The sequence below is a fragment of the Lolium rigidum genome, chromosome 7 (genome assembly GCF_022539505.1).
Source record: "Lolium rigidum isolate FL_2022 chromosome 7, APGP_CSIRO_Lrig_0.1, whole genome shotgun sequence".
Classification (NCBI taxonomy): Eukaryota; Viridiplantae; Streptophyta; class Magnoliopsida; order Poales; family Poaceae; genus Lolium; species Lolium rigidum.
Genome location: NC_061514.1, coordinates 196,645,833 through 196,666,915, shown reverse-complemented (window position 1 = coordinate 196,666,915; position 21,083 = coordinate 196,645,833). Strand labels below are relative to the sequence as shown.

Sequence of the window (21,083 nt, the reverse complement as noted above, 5' to 3'; positions counted from 1 at the left end):
ATTTTTTTGTGTTTTCGATATAGAGAACAAGACAGTAAATAAAGTAAAACTAGCAACTAATTTTTGTGTGTTTTTGATATAAGAGCAAACAAAGCAGTAAATAAAATAAAGTAAAGCAAGACAAAAACAAAGTAAAGAGATTGGAAGTGGTAGACTCCCCTTGCAGCGTGTCTTGATCTCCCCGGCAACGGCGCCAGAAATTTAGCTTGATGACGCGTAAAGCACACGCCCGTTGGAAACCCCAAGTGGAAGGTGTGATGCGTACAACAGCAAGTTTCCCTCAGTAAGAAACCAAGGTTGTCGAACCAGTAGGAGTCAAGAAGCACGTGAAGGTTGTTGGTGGCGGAGTGTAGTGCGGCGCAACACCAGGGATTCCGGCGCCAACGTGGAACCTGCACAACACAATCAAAGTACTTTGCCCCAACGTAGCAGTGTGGTTGTCAATCTCACCGGCTTGCTGTAAACAAAGGATTAGATGTGTAGTGTGGATGATGATGATTGTTTGCGAAGAACAGTAAAGAACAATTGCAGTAGATTGTATTTCAGATGTAAAGAATAGGACCGGGGTCCACAGTTCACTAGTGGTGTCTCTCCCATAAGATAAACAGATGTTGGGTGAACAAATTACAGTTGGGCAATTGACAAATAAAGAAGGCATAACAATGCACATACATATATCATGATGAGTACTATGAGATTTAATCAGGGCATTACGACAAAGTACATAGACCGCTATCCAGCATGCATCTATGCCTAAAAAGTCCACCTTCAGGTTATCATCCGAACCCCCTCCAGTATTAAGTTGCAAACAACAGACAATTGCATTAAGTATGGTGCGTAATGTAATCAACACAAATATCCTTAGACAAAGCATCGATGTTTTATCCCTAGTGGCAACAGCACATCCACAACCTTAGAACTTTCCGTCACTCGTCCCAGATTTAATGGAGGCATGAACCCACTATCGAGCATAAATACTCCCTCTTGGAGTCACAAGTATCAACTTGGCCAGAGCCTCTACTAGCAACGGAGAGCATGCAAGAACATAAATAACATATATGATAGATTGATAATCAACTTGACATAGTATTCAATATTCATCGGATCCCAACAAACACAACATGTAGCATTACAAATAGATGATCTTGATCATGATAGGCAGCTCACAAGATCTAACATGATAGCACAATGAGGAGAAGACAACCATCTAGCTACTGCTATGGACCCATAGTCCAGGGGTGGACTACTCACACATCGATCCGGAGGCGATCATGGCGATGAAGAGACCTCCGGGAGATGATTCCCCTCTCCGGCAGGGTGCCGGAGGCGATCTCCCGAATCCCCCGAGATGGGATTGGCGGCGGCGGCGTCTCTGGAAGGTTTTCCGTATCGTGGCTCTCGGTACTGGGGGTTTCGCGACGAAGGCTTTAAGTAGGCGGAAGGGCAGGTCAGGGGGCGTCACGAGGGGCCCACACAGTAGGCCGGTGCGGCCAGGGCTTGGGTCGCGCCGCCCTGTTGTGTGGCCACCTTGTGGCCCCACTTCGTTTCCTCTTCGGACTTCTGGAAGCTTCGTGGAAAAATAGAACCCTGGGCGTTGATTTCGTCCAATTCCGAGAATATTTCCTTACTAGGATTTCTGAAACCAAAAACAGCAGAAAACAAGCAATCGGCTCTTCGGCATCTCGTCAATAGGTTAGTGCCGGAAAATTCATAATAATGACATATAATGTGTATAAAACATGTGAGTATCATCATAAAAGTAGCATGGAACATAAGAAATTATAGATACGTTTGGGACGTATCAGGGGCCCACACCATAGGGCGGCGCGGGCCCCCCTCTGGCCGCGCGGCCGTATCGTGGTGGCGCCTCGTCGCCCCACTTCGTATCCCTTTCGGTCTTCTGGAAGCTTCGTGGAAAAATAAGACCCTGGGCGTTGATTTCGTCCAATTCCGAGAATATTTCCTTTGTAGGATTTCTGAAACCAAAAACAGCAGAAAATAGCAACTGACTCTTCGGCATCTCGTCAATAGGTTAGTGCCGGAAAATGCATAATAATGACATAAAGTGTGTATAAAACATATGAGTATCATCATAAAAGTAGCATGGAACATAAGAAATTATAGATACGTTTGAGACGTATCATTGAGCATGTTGATTTGCATTACCTCCTCTAAGTTCTTCCATTATAACTACTATATGGTTCATTCTTTGTTACAAAAGTAAGTGACTTCTGTTATGTAATAGTTGATGTCAATTTGGAAGTAACTGAACATGTTGGTATGCTTTTACTGCACTTCAAATGGTACACCTATTATATCTATCTGGTTTGTCATAAGCTAGGCCATGCTGCACTGGTTTAAGTACGTGTACTCTTCCTATTGCTATAGGCATGCATGTGTGTATATATGCATGAACACACATTGTTGAGAGATTTCAGCCACATATATAGTGTAATTATGTAGCCCGGCCATCGCTCACTATTTTTGGTGTTTAATGCATGAATACCACCGGGATGGAGGGAGTACAAACATACTATTTATCATGCTGGAACTCGTATGTGTATGACTAATCGTGTCTTTATGCAGAGTAACAAAAAACTCCCTTTATAAATAAGGGCAACATCGGACATCTTCAACGAGGGTAACAACATGGTGAGCTGCATGGGACTTGACAGTAGTAAGTTTGTTGTTTTATTCTGACGTGCTCGGTTATATAAGCCACAAAATAATACAACCGCTTGTTTATCTTGCACTATCTCAACTGCTTAATAATTAGAACATCACTTTTTTATGTTGGTATAGATCATACACATTAAAAGTAAGCTCACAACTTATTATTTGTCATCTTTCCACCTTAAAATGTTCTCGTTGTTTATATGCGGTGTGCAGTCTTTGTTTGCTTATTGATAGTCTATATTAGCCACATACCGGTAGACTATCTGTGCACATTACAATGATCTTTTTATAATGAGGAAATGGTGAGTTTCAAATTCCTTGGCAAACAACATTGTAGTGTGCTTGCATTGCCATTGTTGTTGTTTTAACTTGTAATGTCTTTGTTTCAGACATAGGTGGTGCACGGACAACATAAAAGATTGTCGAATCCCTTCATTGGGAAGTTGAATCCCTTCATTGTATTGCTAGTTTTAATTACCATTCAATTTCTTTGGGTTCTATAATATTTTTTAAAAGCCTTGCAGCTGATGTAATATTTAGTTAGTTTATATGATTCTTTCGCGCATTATTTTCTAACTGTAATTAGTTGGTGCTTGTGGTAAGTGAGGCTATTAGAAAAAATCATGTGATGTGTAAATATTCTCAAAATATAACGGGACGTTGTTGGGCCAAACTAAATCACAAATTTCTAGCTCGGTTATGGCCCAATTAAGCGAAATCACATATGGGTCGGCTCGCAAAATCCTAAAACGCCTTACAGGCCGACATCTCACATAGAAAATCGCAAATGGGTTGGACCAATAAATAACAACGGCCCTGACGGATCTTGGCCCAACAAGGTTATTGGAGCCCAAAATGTGGTCACGGGAAAACCTTGTATGCGTCCAGATCGAGAACGGAAGGTAGTTCGATTAACACCTACTAAAAGCAGAAGTAGTGGCAACTGATCGCTAGGTTAAACTGCTACGGGTATGAAATCCTTCACCATCAACCGGCGGGAGAAAGAAGAGGCTGCAGCTACCACCCCGGTAAGACCAACCTTATCCATTACAGATCAGCTAGCTCGCCAAACTTTAGTTCTTCAATAACCGCAGCAAGGCGATCGTTGTTGACCGAGTGGACTCCTGTTTCAAGGAGAGACAATAGTTGGTGGTTTATCTTCTCCAACATGTGAAAGGCACTGTGGCAACCCCCGCAGGTCCTCGGATAGGAGGAAGTGGTTTCCATTACTACCACGATCTGCTCGCGTAAATTCGAGTTCTCGCTGGGTCGCAGGAAAATCTGCTCATACCATGCCTTTATCGCCTGCTTCATGAGTGAGCAAAACCAAGCGACTGGTTTGTCCAACTATTGAGCAATGTACATATCAAAGTCCAATCGAGAATAGACCATTTCCGAAAAAGAAAAGGTACTACTACACTTCTACAACGGACAAAGCACCCTAAAAGGTAGACTAATACTAATATAAAACAAATGTTTAGTTTAATATGTACTCCCTCCGTTCTCAAAAAAGTGGACGTTTATCCTCAAACTTTGTCTAAAAAGCTGGCCGTTTGCCGCTAAGCCCAATAGCATCCAAACATTAAATTATTAAATCTCTAATAAAACTTACTTAGCAACCAGCGTAATACGAGTAGTCAATCTATTGTGTGAGTGGGCTTTATGATGACTGCAAGATGATATGGCAGGGCTCTATAGCCAGCAGCTTATTAATCTTGCACTTACTTTCCTTGATTACCGATAAAAAGAAAGGTAGCGAGTCCTAGTAACCTCATTGTCCTTGAACTGATCTTCTCCAAAGTTCTTGAGCAGCTCATCCATCTCATCTTTTTCCTCGAGCTTGATCTCAACTTCTCCCCCGAGCTTGAACACCTATGTAATCCCATTATATCCGGCTAGCTTGAAAATCTTCTTCTTCTGTTTAAAAATGGAGCCAAGCTCCTGCGAGAGGAAACATTTCACTCTTAATCCAAGCATACAATAACTTTAAAGGAGGGCAGGAGAGCCGATGTTACCTTGGTCTCTTGCTCCCTAACCCTCTTGGGCGGCGGGGGAGCTAGTAACACAAGCTCCGTCTGGTTCTGGCTGAAGGATGGAAACACCTGGGAAAGGCAACAACTAGATCTTAACTCCTACCGTGCAATATGCAAAAGGAGGGCAAGCGAGCCGATTTTACCTTGGTCTCCGGCTCCCTACCACTCTTGGGCGGCTGGGTAGGTGCTAACACGAGCTCCCTCTGGTTCTCGGTCATGAGGGACTTGAGTGCGAAGACCTGCGAAAGGTAAGAGCTGATCTTAACTCCTCTTACGATGCAATAGTCAAAAGGAGGGCAGGCGAGCCGAAGTTACGTTGCTCTCCGACTCCCTGACAATCTTGGATGGCGGCGCAGCTGCTAACTCGAGCTCCCTCTGGCTCTGGAACTGGGTGAAGAAGCCGGTGAAGGATGGTGACACCTACGAAAGGTGACAGCTAGATCTTGACTAATTCTATTGAATATGCAAAAGGTGGGCACACGAACGGAAGTTACCTTCGTCTCCGGCTCCATGACACAATTGGTCAGCTGGGGAGGTGGTAACATGAGATCCCTTATCTGGCTCGGGGTGATAACTGTGTTGAATGGGAGAGGGAGCACCTACGGAAGGTATAACACATTGATTCTTAAGTCTGAGCATTGTTGAAAAAAATGAAGGAAAAAAGTCGAATTAACTTCGGCCTGCTTGCCCTTCAACGGCAGGGTAGGCTGCAATGCATCTTCTCCTCCGAGCTCTACCTTGCTCTTGTTGCTAGACATGGCGGGAAGCAGATGCGCAGAGGGAGGGTGTGTGAGGTGGGCTGGGGGCGAGAAATACTAAGGAACATATTCTTGCTGTGGACCCCACATATCTATACAACCGAACGCGTGAGGAATGGTTCTGTTCCATTCCACTTGGTTCTGGAACCGAACGCCACTTTTTGGATGTGATGATACACGGAGTAGAATTTCACAGTACTGCAAAAACTATTCATTAAAATAGCCTTTCTTTGAAAGTGGTTTGTGCAAACCCAAGTAAATTGAGTAGTTTGTCAATGAAGAGACCGGTATATATTGGGTGATATTTGCAATATTTTAAGGAGGCATGGCATGCCGGCTCGCTAAAGATATTTTCTCTTTTTGTGAACCCGGAAGGGTCTAGAAGTACACGGTAGCTGCATACATTAAAACAGTGGGCATAATACAAAAAGGACCTCAAAGTAAAATTAGGTTATAGCCATTGCAAGAAAGACCCTAGAAAGAAAAAGGGAAAGCGATCAAGCCCTCCTTCTCAACTGCACATCTGAGAGCTGGCGTTAGCTTCAGCTTCAAATCTGGCCTTTCGTGCGGTGTCACCTAAAGTAGCGACTTTTCCGTCGCTAAGGAACTCAGCCAAAGAAGTGGCATCAACGAAAGTCAATGACATCGATTCAGCTAAAGAGCTTAGGGATAGGATTATAGTACTCCAAGAGGGAGTCCACCAATTTTATCCACAAAGTCTCCTTCTGAGTATGTTAAGACATGCATATGGAAGAGTTAGCTCTGGTGTTCACAACACCCATAAATCCAGGCAAAAAAAAATTGTGGTGCGTGTTACACTCCAGGACATAGTATTTTATGAGACTGCAAAAAAAAATCACCAATGTAAGATAAAAAAAATACAGGTGAAGGAAACCAAGATTTTGCAAAAAATAAAAAATTTACATTTCGCTGCATCATCAACAAGTTGTGGGGTTAGCTTCAGCTTCAAATCTGGCCTTTTGTGCGGTGTCACAAAAATATGATACCCCTATTACATGTAAATAAAAAATAGATAAAATAAATTAATCTAGTTCGAAACTTTGCATGGCAAATCCTTTTTTTCAGAACTGCAAATGTAACAGAAAAAAGAATCAATGTTTGATTGATACTTCGCGGATATGAGCACACTAAACATTAACATGTATAGACTGTCTAGCATCAGGCATATAATAAAAATTATAACAAAATAACCCTAGATCGTGAGCACGATGGGGTACCACATCGACTACCTTGGTGTCGGCGGTGGTCGGGGTTGCCGTCCCCCGGTACGGACGGTTCCGATTTGGCCGAAGGGGGGAGCACAGAGGAGGAGGAGGATAAGCCCGACACCACCAGATTTGGGCGAAAGGGAGACGCCGCAGGAGGAGAACCAGGGGGAGGAGGATGAGCCCGACACCACCAGATCTGTGCCCTCGGGGACTGGATGAGATATGAGAATGAGATATGTACACCGGATCTGGTGGTGTTTACGGAACTACCCCTCCTGATCTCCACGATCTCCGCCATGGTGCCTCGTCCACGGGTGTGCGAGACCGAGAGAGATAGTTGACTGGATGGGAGTGGGGAGAGAGCAGCGAAGTTTAGCGTGCGTTTGGTTGGTGGACAAACGTGTATGTGATTGGATGGGATGGATTATGTGGATAGGGATGGTCCCAATTAGTTGATCCCTTGTTTTGTTTGGTTCCAAGGATTTCAGAGATGGGATGAAATGTCCTTAGCTCATAATATTCAATAGCGGTTGGGTTAACATGCTAAGTTGCAGTTACTAGTTTATAACACAAAAAATGGGGAGCCAGAACTCCAGCCGTCGGCCGCCGACGTAGTGGAGGAGGCGTCTATGTTGGGAAACGGCGAATTGCAGAGCTCCCTGCTCTCGATCTGCTCTGGATGGAGCCAGGGCTCCAGCTCAGGGGCGGCGCCAGAGGTATTCTTGGGTATGCAAGTGAATACCCAAGATTTTGACAAAACCTTATAATTTCCTCATAAATCAGTGAAAAATTTAGCAAATACATGAGGATTTTGGCAAACTGAATACCCAGGTTGAAAATGAATATCCGGCCCTTCATCTCTGGCGCCGCCACTGCTCCAGCTGCCGGCCACCGATGTCGCGTTGTCGCTCGGTTAGCCGTGCCTAACCCCGTGCTGCCGCCTGGTCAGCCATGCCCAGCCGCCGGCCGATCATGCCCAGCCGCAGAGAAGGGAAGCGTGGCTTGGAGGCGACGCATCTGGTGGTGATGTCGATGGGGAAGAACGAGGCGACGGTGCTTGTTAGGGGTGAGAGAAATAATTAGGAGGCGGTCCACGGTGTTAGAAAAAGTGGGATGAGGAGGTTCGGCCAATTTTGGGTGGTGAGTTGGGACAACATCTGGAGAGAGGATTCCTTGCATGCCGACGGTTCCATGCACTTTATAACCAAACACACGTAAAATGGGGATGGTCCAATCCCATCCCTAGTTCGATCACCAACCAAACGCACGCTTACACACGAACTTGGTCCGCTTTTGGACTCCCTCCGTGCGGCTCCGCACTAGTAACATATGGATCTTCTATAACAATTTTAGTTCGTGGGCGAATGTCCAAAATGCGTCACACACACGTGATCCTGACGGTTTGCAAGACCGTGGCAGACCTCGCGTCACAGATGGCCATACGTACGGTTAAGGCATCCCGTCATGAATCCGTGACGACACGCCTTAGCCCGGAGCCCGCCCGGCCCATATCTTCATGACGCTAAAACTCCATCATGGTGTCGGTTCCCCCGTTCGGCGACCATTGCGTCAGGTGTACCAGGCTAATGATTGAGGTGTCTGGTCTATCGGGTGACATCACCTTTGTCGTTTACGATGACGTCATCCGAAACGTGGACGAACCAAGATGATCCAAATGGGCCAATCACACTAACACTGCAACAATTACTATGTGGACACGTGTCCGTGTTGGGGGCTACCACGTGGCACAACTTTCCTGACCGAATGGACCAGTAACATGCGCGTACCTGGGCCAATGAAAAGTCGACACGTGGCACTAGGACGTGCCTGCACCTCCTATGAAAGTGCGACACGTGGCCCTAGGACGTGCCAGCAGCGCCAACGAAAGTGCGACACGTGGAAACACGAATGCGGCTCAATTAAAATCTCATCCATAAGGCTCGTAGATATTAATAAAAAAAGGGCCCAATTAAGGTTCCTTGTATCAGGCCCATAAATGTTAAAATGTAGGGGCCCAATTAATATCACTAACTGGGCCTGCAGATCATAATGTTAAAATAGGCCGTGTTAAGATTATATTTACTGGGCCGAAATTCCAAAGTTGGCCCACCTAAACTTCCTTCTATCAGGCTCATAAATATTTAAGAAAATGAAGCCTAATGAATATCACTTTTACAGGGCCTAAAGATCGTAATGTTAAAATGAGCCTTACTAAGATTATGTTTTCTGGGCCGAAAGATTGTAATGCTAAAAGAGAACCCAATTTACATCCCTCCTATGAGGTCCATAAATATTTAGATAGGCTTGCATGATAAGCCCAATTCGGCCCGGCTTGCATGGTAAGCATAAATAATACAACATCTCGATAGGCTTTTTGCAGCCCATTTAGCTGTAAAGCCCAATAGCTTGAAAACTACCAACAGTAACTAGGTCAGTTAATTTTGAAACCTAACAACGTCAGTTGTTATTAATTATAATAGCTGACGTGGTTAGGATTCAAAACATCAGGTATTATAGGTTAGGATTCAAAATGTCAGCTATTATTAATTATTACAGATTCGATCTCCTCAAATAAAAAAATATTAAAGATTTGTAAGTCCTCAAGAAAAATTATAGGCCCATAATAAAATCTCAGACATTGTAGTACAACTAGCACGACCAAAGAGAGAAAAAAATAACATTTCAACCGTTCAACATCAGGCATGACATTATCTGGGCCAAACTTTCTATCTTTGATTTAGTATTATCTCGCCTAACTTCTCAATCCTTGCTTCCATGTCAACTTGTTGCTTTTCGCCTTCTTGTACAATGTTGGCCAGCTCATCCATTTGATCACGTTGTGAGTTAACAACATCCAGGAGCTCCGCGTTGGCACTCTTCTCTATCGCCAGATCTTGAGCAAGGTCACTCATTATTGCTGCAGTGGATAATGCCTTGGCCTCACTCTTAGGTCCTCTAGATACCATAGGTACACAGAGCTGTTCTTTCATTTCAGCGTTTGTTTGCATAGAGAAAACAAGGTTATCAGATGCAGGAAGATATATTCTCGTTAGAAAGGACTCGTTGAAAGTTGTCTTACTAGTGCATCATGTACAGCAGTGGGGAAGCCATTTTTCTGGGTGACATGACACTCCTTCAATAATTAAAAAGAAGTGGGATCCGTATAATTGTACTTGATGTCTACGGGTGCTTCTATTCTTGTAGACAGTGTTGGGCCTCCAAGAGCAGAGGTTTGTAGAACATCAGCAAGTTTCCCTTAAGTGGATCACCCAAGGTTTATCGAACTCAGGGAGGAAGAGGTCAAAGATATCCCTCTCATGCAACCCCGCAACCACAAAGCAAGAAGTCTCTTGTGTCCCCAACACACCTAATAGGTGCACTAGTTCGGCGAAGAGATAGTGAAATACAGGTGGTATAAATAAGTATGAGCAGTAGTAACGCAGCAGTAGTAACGCAAGAAAACGAGTAAACAAGCAGCGATAGCAGATATTTAGGAACAAGGCCTAGGGATTAGACTTTCACTAGTGGACACTCTCAACTTTGATCACATAACAGAATAGATAAATGCATACTCTACACTCTCTTGTTGGATGATGAACACCATTGCGTAGGATTACACGAACCCTCAATGCCGGAGTTAACAAGCTCCACAATTCAATGTTCATATTTAAATAACCTCGCAGTGCATGAAAGATCAACACGACTAAACCAAGTACTAACATAGCATGCACACTCGTCACCTTCACACCATGTAGGAGGAATAGATCACATCAATACCATCATAGCAATAGTTAACTTCATAATCTACAAGAGATCACAATCATAGCCTACGCCAAGTACTAACACGGATGCACACACTGTCACCATTACACCGTGCAGGAGGAATAAAACTACTTTAATAACATCACTAGAGTAGCACATAGATAAATTGTGATACAAAACACATTGCAATCATAAAGAGATATAAATAAGCACTTCACTACGCCATTCATAACAGTGAATAAGTATTCCGTGAAATATAGCCTAAGAGACCCACACGGTGCACACACTCGTCACCTTTACACACGTGGGACAAGGAGTCTCCGGAGATCACATAAGTAAAACCCACTTGACTAGCATAATGACATCTAGATTACAAGCATCATCATATGAATCTCAATCATGTAAGGCAGCTCATGATATTATTGTATTGAAGTACATAGGAGAGAGATGAACCACATAGCTACCGGTACAGCCCCGAGCCTCGATGGAGAACTACTCCCTCCTCATGGGAGACAGCAGCGTTGATGAAGATGGCGGTGGTGTCGATGGAGGAGCCTTCCGGGGGCACTTCCCCGTCCCGGCGGCGTGCCGGAACAGAGAATCCTGTCCCCCAGATCTTGGCTTCGCGATGGCGGCGGCTCTGGAAGGTTTCTCGTACCGTGGCTTTTCCGTATCGAAGTTTTAGGTCGAGGGGCTTTATATAGGCGAAGAGGCGGCGTCAGAAGGTCAACGGGGCGACGACACCATAGGGGGGCGCGGGCCACCCCTGTGCCGCGCCGGCCTATGGTCCGGTGGGCCTGTGCCCCCTCTCCGGCGGCTCTCGGGTGTTCCGGATGCTTCCGGGCAAAATAGGAACCCGGGCGTTGATTTCGTCCAATTCCGAGAATATTTCTTTACTAGGATTTCTGAAACCAAAAACAAGCAGAAAACGAGAACCGGCACTTCGGCATCTTGTTAATAGGTTAGTTCCAGAAAATGCACGAATATGACATAAAGTGTGCATAAAACATGTAGATATCATCAATAATGTGGCATGGAACATAAGAAATTATCGATACGTCGGAGACGTATCAGTACTCTTTTCCCTGAAATCACAGACATACATGAGACCAACTTACAGGTACGTGGATCTGGTATAAAGGTACAATGTGCACAAAGGCTCATACAAACAACTACCTACTTACTTTAATGTACCAGCAGCGGTCCATCATAAAAGTTAAAGATTTCCACATGAAATTGGCAATGCCAACAACATGGATGGAAATGCAATTAGTGTTATTATAGTTGAAGCATCAAGCATATGCATTGATCTAAAATAAAACTAGATAGCCATCATACTTTGTTAAATTCGCATTGTTCTGATTAACTAAACAAATGTCTAGACTAACCAAATTTTGTAGGATGTGCACTGCATAATAACACGACACGGTATCTTCATAACTCATCATTGGAATAGATTTTCTGGTTATTTGCGCATATCTTATACACAGATGGTAGAATGGCACTGACCTTAGCATGAGGATCATTGCAGTGTTCTGCAGGCTTGTCAAAAATCCCTTTCTTTCGGGGGCAATTTGACCTAGTGTCTCCTTTGTTCTTAATCCAATGTGACCGCACAGGCACATGATTCTTGAGTGCATTGTTGTGTTCTCTTGCAAACTTTCATGGTATGACGGCAGGCTCGAGCCTTGTCTTCCCGTTTGGATTGAAAACTGGAAGTTTGGCCCACATAGGTAGGGGCAACCTTTTGAGTCCGTTTGACTTGTTTTCTTCCCTTTCAACAGAACAATCACCTTCACCGTCTGGATCAACATAAAAGAACAAACATTTAGAAAATTAAAGTGGTACTCCTGGAAGTAACTTACTAAATACAACAAACGTCACTACTGCCGCATTGTGGAGTTCAATATTTGAAAGGTCATGGTCCTGTATCATCATTACCTGTGTTAGAGGGAGGAAGTTACCTACTAAACGTGCATATAAAGAACTAGGAAACTAAGGCTCCCCTTTTACTAGACTTTTCCACATGAACTTGGCTTGGAAGAGAAGAACTTAAACGAGTTACAACCAGGAAGCCTTATTTCAACCTTCCTTCCTCTGCATCCAAATGGGATAATAACGACAGAAAAGACACGTGTATTATGATGTGCGTGAGCAATGAATAGAGGGAAAAATGATGCAGAGACATAAATGTAAGAAATTAGAACCAACGAAATCAAGGTGCACCCGACATATCCTTTAAAATAACCAACTACTACCTCCTTTTGGAAATATAAGATGTTGAAGCACTTTCTTTAGTTCACCCACTTTAGTTTGTATCTAGACTATTTTTAGTACTATGTAGGTGTTCACTCACTTTAGTTCGTATCTAGTCTACTTTATAAGCACCTAAAACCTCTTACAGGGAGTATCTTCTAGAATAAGCAACTATCTTCTTCCGAGATCTATAAAAATAAACAAATGAACCACCAACTAGCAAGATCGACCATACAATCGGGCAGATCAAGAAACAGTCGAGTTAACTAGGCGTAAAACTAGAGTATACCCATTTCTATGTCGTTGCTCCTCACCAATGCTGACCGAGACGGGCGTGAATGGCACCGGCGGGCGGGAGGCAGGGACGGAGATGAATCGAGGGCCATGATGTGACCGAAGCGGCAGGGATCTGTAAGAATAAAGGGATGGAGAAATATGCTAAGGACGGTGGTGGATGTGGCCGGAGACGGAGGCGGAGGCAGAGGCAGAGGCGGATCTAGGGTTTGTTGAAATGGGGAAAACCATGTTCATTTCGGCTGGGTTCGGGTTATGGTGCCCTCGGTTTAAAAGTACTATAATATCCTTGACCTCAGACGCAGTTGACATGTTACAATTGCCTGAATCAGGGATAGATGGGATATTACCACTGGTTCAAATTTCAGCTATCCCGCCAATATGAATGCAAAATTTGGGGACATTTCAGACAGGCGGGTCCACCTCACTCTTCGACTTAATGGGTTCAAGTTGGGCTACCTACACACCAGCAGCACCGCCTCACGAAGGGACATGGCCGAGGAAATTGCACCAATCACTCACTACTGCTGTCTATGTTGCACAAATCACTCACTTTTCACGTCTTTTGCAGAAGACACCAACTTTACATGTAGTTGGTTGCACGGAGGTCCAAATCAAGGATTAGACTTGTTAATCGCAAATCTGATAGCCAGGGCCCATAGTGAGTGATGATGTGGCATCCACGTGTCATCAACTATTATTTTTAAAAATCTTAAAAATTATGAAAATTTCAATGAATGGAACAATATAAACTAACATATGGAAGGAGTCGTAACGGACTATGGCATTGTAAACGTGCTAGACGTAGCACAATACAACTCTATTTTGTGTCCGCCAAGAAAGAGAGTTGTTTGTCCCTATATATAGTCCAAGGTAGTCATAGAATAGATTAGAGAGAGATACAACATTGATAGCACATACAGGGTCTGTACTCTCTCGTGTATTGTAATACTCCTCCAATTATAGTGATACGCCGCCGTGCATTCCGTGGTTTTTTCCCGTTTGGGTTTTCCACGTAAAAATCTATGCTCTTGTTTTTCGTTTGATCTACTTTTATTTGCGTAGTTTTGTAACAAGATTTGATGTTAACTAGCCTAATCTCATATTTGGACCTCTGTGCAACCAACTACACGTTTAGTTGGTGTTTTATGCAAAAGACGTGAAAAGTGCATAGTTTGTGCAAGAGGGATAGCAAAAGTGAGTGGTGTCGTCGTGGGGAAACAACAGATGCCATAGGATGGCTTAAGTTGGGGCCGAATGTACGCTACAGGATCGGGGGGAGGGTGTTGTTACAAGGGAAAGAGAGGTGAAAAGAAACCGGTATGTATTTCTTAACTTGGCCCTTGGCCAGAGGTAGAAGATGTATAGTACAAGCTTCCTTCTACTCGCTGATGAACAACCTAATTTCTCTCTAGGTCGAACCATCTCTCTCGCGCAGCGGTGTGCCCCCTCTCCTTATATAGGGGAGAGGGTGGCTTACAAGGCAAGAAACCCTAATGGACTCTAAGATGAGCTAAGCTACTTTATAAAGCTACTTTGGCCCGCCTGGCACCGGTTATGACTTTAAACAGGGACTGGTAACCTCCGCCGGTACCTTTTACGTCATCCTCTTGCTTTGGCGCCAGGGCTTCGTTTAAAGCTGAAGTGCTTCGCTCATCTTTGTCCTCTAGTCCTTGATGGAATCTTTGACCAAAGTGCCGATAGGCTACAGTGACCCCTAGTACCGGTTTTCCGGTACCCTTTCTTCTGATCTCCGGTACCTTTATACTTAGCCACACAACCTCTGGAGCCGGTACTTTGGTATACCCCTCTGGGGATACCGGTTCGTACCAACTCAAGTCTATTAAACTTTAACTTTAGATTCCGGATCACTATGTGATCCGGTTTACCACTACCATATCATGGCGAACTTGTCATATTCTTGGCCTACCGGGGGCCATCCCCCCGACATAAGTCCCCGAAGCTGGTATAGTCCGGCGGATTCTATCCGACGGGCCATGCCAGGTTCCTACTCCAAACGTACCGGATTAACCCTTCCGGTTTCCATTTGAACTCATCCGGCACCTTGCCGAGTACACTTAGCCAAACGGTCTCCAACGAATATCTCCGGCTTCTTTTTGCCGGTTTCTTTGTCTTTAAAGCTTGTCTCGACGAAGTCGAGAATATCCCGAAGTCTGTGCCTGTCAGAGACATGCGCACTGTACCTGGCGCGCCAGTGTCAGGCGTCAAGTCCTTCGACTCCCGCGCGCAATTAATGAGCCGCAGCGGATCCCCGTGGCCTCCCGTGTGTCACCCTTTCGCAGCGCATGTATCCCCGCGACACGTGGCGGTCCACGAGGCGAAATGGTGCGGGCCTGGCCGTTTTTGGCCCACGATCTTCTCTCCCATATAAGGGTGCGACGGTTCCTCGTCGCCCCCCACGCTCTCACTTCGTCTCCTCTCTAGCCTTCTGCGTGTTCCGCCACTCGAGCTCCACACGCCGATGTTCGCCGTCGCGCCCAAGTTCTCCGGCGAGAGCCCGAAGGAGTGCTTCGTGGAGCCCATTAGGCCCTCTTCGTCGCGATTGAGCACCGTCGCCTTTCCTCCTCAAGCCAGGGACGCACCACCGCGCAGGGGTCCACCTCGCCGTTCACCGCCGTCAACCGCCTTCTTGACGAACTCCTCAACGGCCTCCAGAAAACTCTTTTGCGACAGGCTTATTTTTCGTGACCAAAGGGCGTCCAAACGCGATGCACCGAAAAATCTGTGGTAAACCCTTAGGTGACGCGATATGCACCACATAACCCATATCGTCGGTTTAGGCACATAGGCGACGAAAAAGACCCATTAGCTGACGAAAATTTGACGTTGTTATAAGAACTTTTCTTGTAGTGATTGTTGCAAGTTGTAAGGAGATTTATTTTCTAATTGATGCTACGATGGCGGAAGCTGATGCAATGAGAGATGGACTCAGCCTCGCATAATGATTTGGGATGTCAAAGTTTCATAATCCAATTTAACAACAAGTGCAGCTTATCGAGACTATGCTTTCAGGTGGTGTCTCCTCGACATCGTCTGCAAGTATATATGAGATTGCAGGATCATATCTTCGGGTTTTCGAAATATCACGTTTCAACATTGCCAAAGGGAATCCAATGAGGTCGCAGGTGAGCTAGCTACACATAGTTTTTAAAATCACATTGATTGTTTTTGGAACAATGAGATCCCTAGCTATTTATTCTGAAAATCATAAACAATATACGTTTGTTTAATCATCAATAAAGCTCGTTGAATGGTTTTCCCTCAAGAAAGTAAATCCTTTTCTTTGTTATAACACTTGGCGACACTCGTGTTCCATGGAAATCGAGAACACGACATTTAGCGAGGGGACAATGCACGAAAACGAACCTTTTTTATTGATTTCGACACATCGCGTGTTGAATAGGAATTTCCAGATAAAACTCACCCATACTACTCCAACCATGGATTGGCCTTAATCATTTTTTTAGCTCAATAGGGATCTCCCATCCCCGGTTCCATTGATATACTCAACGAAACCCAGGCAAAGTAGGTATGTGGCAATGAGAAAGCATGTCCAAAGTATTTTGAAACCAAGGCCACAACCAACAGGAAAATACCATGAGTACAAAGAAAAAGTAGACTAACAATGAAAGGGGAAACTAAAAACGGGTAATTCTAGATAATAGACAAGCCAAGGCCAGGGCCAGCTTTAGATAGCAGAGGGGGAGACGAACATGGAAGGTTCGAGGAGACAAGTAGGTGTCCTCCAGGTGCCCAGAATTGCCGACCTCATGGCGTAAGGAGAAGAGCAGTAGTCAGGACTGCTCCTCATGTCTCCGGAGCAGGGAGTGAGCGAAGGATCATCAACACTTTGTTGCAGAACATCTCCACCCTAGGCCCCATGTGCTCTTTGAAGAGTATCTTCCACCTCCTCACCGAGTACAGAATTAGCCTCCAAACCTGATTGATATCCTACCACATATCCCATTAAAGATCATGTTATTTCTAATTTTTCAGATGCAGCACAAAGAAGCGGCACAAATAGAATTTAAAATTGCATGCTTATTTGTTGACTATCCAATTGGCAATAAAGATGTAATCATTCCCAACATTGACATTAAACAATAGGGAGATGGGATGCTAAATTTACATTCCTCTTCATATGGGCTAGTTTTATTTATCATTCACAAATATATCCTTGTCTATGCTGCTCACTATCGCTACAATAGAGTGGAAGAAGAGGTGTTGAATGGACTAGCATGAAAGGGCGCGGCGGCACGCCGCGCTAACTGTGTAATGTGTAATACACTGATAGTAATTACTTTAAGGTCACACTTGAATTGATGAAATATCTTCTTGTTTAAATATAGTCCATTTTAAGATGGTTGGTAATGAAATCTGATAATCATACACTGAAATTATGTGCATAAAAAGTTAACCTTGAGAAATAAGTAAATGGTATACACCAATAGTGGGAGGGCATAGAGAAATATGGTAAACACGCACACTATAATAGTAGACTTGCTAGTTTTGATAATATACGTTTACACAATGTTCTAACTCCATGCACGAACTCTATTTTGGCCACTCCCGTCTTCACTTGGCAATGATGCTCTTCTCAAGCTTGATCCAGGCTGTCAGGCGAGAAGTAGGTCGTGGAGTGATATGTGTTTAGCATGCAATGCACACTGTCGGACAAAAAGGCACATCCTCTGAATATTTATATTTAGCATGCACAAAGAGTTTCTAGACAACTTGCAAACTATGAGTCTGGTTGGATTTGAGGAAAAGCTGGCCTTACCAAAAAAAAATTTGCATGCCCATGTAATGTAGTTGCTGTTTGATTGGAAGCCAAAGTTTTTAAGACGGAGAAGTGCTAGAGATCTGATAAGATCAATGCGAAACATGACTATTGAGGAAATGAACTTAAACCATCTTCTCTGTCCCTACACAAAATGTATTAGCCAGAAAATAATAAGTAGAAATACTAAGTAAGCTGTTGGTATGCACTCTGATTTTTCAGTCACATATAACATTTCAAGTGACACAAGTCAGAAGTGATGACAACATGACATATTTCAGTGAGATGTAACATTATTCGTCCGATCATGTAAAGAATTTTAAAATCGCATGTATTAACAACTGGTAATATAATTTTACTAACTTCCCATTCACGGAGGAGCAGCTTACATATATTCATCAGATCCCACAAAAGATCCAAGATAAAGAGGCAACACCTGGTGCACAGAGATATATGAAATGCTGAAATAATGTCTATGTGGTAAAAGAAGATAACAGATTGCCTAAGCACTTACACCATACATGAGCCTTTATAAGAGTTATAGCTTCAGATTCTCTATTGACATGTACCGGAATGCCTGGATCATAGAACTGAATGGAGCCTTTCTCGAAAGGTCAGCTTCAATTTCTACATATAGCCAAGAGTGAGCAGGGCCTCAACTTCAGAGTGGCAGTCATGATGGTTGCTAATAATCTATACAAAAAGTTACGCAAAAATAGAGTACAACCTCGTGATGATTGCTAATAATCGCATGGCTGAAGGAAAATACAATCAAAGCTAACGCCATTGGCTGATTGCAAATAATCTCAACGGAATACCTAGCTTTCCTACAAAATTTCATATAGTATAACCATAGCCCCTGTAAAATGCAAAACCTTTATCATTCCTGTACCACATGGTTTCTTTAGGTTTCTTTATATAGAATATTTCTACTGAAAGAGTAAACGAAGTATTGTAGCTACAACAGCTAATTCACTCATTGCTTAGCAAAACAATGAATGTTGGCTGCAATAACATATGGGGAAAATGTGATTATTATATTAAAGATGCATATTAAATCAAGCTTACTAAGTGACAACACACGATGCAATCCATCAGTGTATATATAAATATAAAACCCCAAAAAAACCAAGTAGATTAGTACACACACGTGTTCAGTTCAGGACAAATAATTTGACATCCGCAATTATTTCATCAAATACTACAAAGTCCTCAAAGCAAGATACACAAAGACCCCTAACCCCAGGTTTTCTAGGTCAGCTATGCAAATCCCATTGTTTAATTTTCTTTGTGTTTTGAAGTAACACAGACACTGATGAGATCTCATGTTCTGAGAGCAAAATGACAACCCCCTTAGATTGCAGAGAAACACGAGTTGTGCTTTGACCCGGACAAATAATGACCATCACACCTATCGATTAAACTTCTTATACACGGACCTGCTCAGAATCCAGGAGCTCATTCAATCATAGGTACTGCATTGTGTTCAGTTGTTTTCCCTTGAGGATTCCCTACGTTAAAAGAAAAACTGAAATTTTCGTTTGGCTGCTGGAAGAAGAAAGGGCCAGCTGGTTTCAGACGCATGGATGAAACCACCGGAGGAATTAGTGTATAGGTACTGCTATAGAAAGATTCAGGTATGTGGAGGGTTATTGTCTTCATTTAAAAGAGCAAACAAGTGGCCTTTAGAAAAGGAACAATTGCTCGTTGCGGCCCTCGCTGGCAGCATAGCTGGCGAGGGGAATAGTTGAGCAGTTGGACGTCCTTGAATCTGTAGTTCCTCGTTGCTTGATGCAACCCGCTAGCGATCGTCCTATCTTTATTAAATACAGTATGTATGCTCAATTGTCCTCTGTCGTGTTCTTATTTTCCAGGTAAATACTTAGCCAACACCCCAATCCCACCCAACGGGTTTGCTAGACTGATTGGGTAACATTGCAGCAGAAGTTGTAACTTCAGACATCATATAGTTATTGCAGAATAGATAATAAATTACTCTGTAAGCGTTCAGATGAAGGTAAATATGGAACAAATGGGAGTGGCAAACGTAAGGCACCACTACTTGATGAAGAGCTTTTATGGGTGAGAAAGGATCTTGCAATTGAAGGGTTCACTTGTCCAAATGCAGCCTCGACATGGGCTTCTGCCATTGTAACGAATCAGTATGTTATTAATAACTTAATAAACTAAATACGACACTTTTTTGGGCAAGTCACGTGCTGCCTTTAAATTTAAAAATTATTAGTCTATATTGTAACGATTATATAAGAAATCATGTTGTGTGTCTGTAGTTTGGAAAAAATAATCCATTCTCCTTATATCTAGGCTAGTGACAATTTCATGAGATAACTCAGATTCTTCCTGGCCTAACACATCTACTTAGACAAAAGCAAATTCAATGGAATTCGCATATTAATTTGACTTAAGATACCATACGCCTTGCACTTCGTCAGTTTCTCGTTACTCAACAGGCAGGTATTCTAGAAATACATATGTGGTATGAATATGTCAAAGATATAGAGATCCTGGTGTGTTATTTGTCACAATTGGTTCAGTAGCTCTTAGTGATGTAAAGAAGGTAGCAAAAGGAAGTTTGTGTAACAGCAGCTAAACTTAACTGATAAGCCGTTCCCCATTGAGAATAAGCTAGTGAATAGAAGATTGCACATTCAACAACTAACCATTTTTATCAGCCCTGGATCTTCATTCAAGAGCAGCTATGCTCTGCAAATGAAACTATGGAATAAAACACCACCAATCTAAATCAAGTACATAGAATGCTCGGACATAGAAGTACCTGAGGCATTCCAGTTTCAAGTAATTGAACATTTAGGTGAACAACTGAACATGTGGTCAGACCTTAGCACATATAGGCCACTACCTTGTTGTCTACGACTACTGACATGCTCCAATGAGGGATAGGAAACTATGCTCCATTCAGGTGAGCACTCGCAGCGCTCCCTACAGCCGCCGCCTCTGCTGTGGGAGTGGGAGGCGTTGAGCGCTCCGGCTTCCTCCTCTTCTCCCCTATTCCTCCAAAAAAAATTAGATAAAAAAGGCTATCATCGCCAAGGCGAGGCGGTTCCCGTCGGCAGGCACGGGAGCTCGCCCCTCGATCTACCGCGAAGCACCGCAGCAGCGAGCGGACACCGGGTACGGCAGCGGCCGGAGCTCCGGTAAGTGGAGCTTTTCCCTTGACGTCTTTGTCCGCCCGCCTTTGTCCGCGTCGCCAGGAGGAGGGCGTGATGGAATAGATTGGAGCCTTGGAGGAGCG

General features: G+C 43.7%; 1 long non-coding RNA gene across 1 annotated transcript; it reads right to left on the bottom strand.

Annotated features, from left to right (window-relative positions):
• Window positions 1–17,407: 17,407 nt before the first annotated feature.
• LOC124676386 lies at window positions 17,408–20,711 on the bottom strand. The gene is made up of 3 exons (XR_006993601.1): window positions 18,324–20,711; window positions 18,199–18,245; window positions 17,408–17,954 (listed from the first exon to the last, which is right to left on the bottom strand). It is a non-coding gene; the product is annotated as an uncharacterized LOC124676386 (long non-coding RNA).
• Window positions 20,712–21,083: the final 372 nt, after the last annotated feature.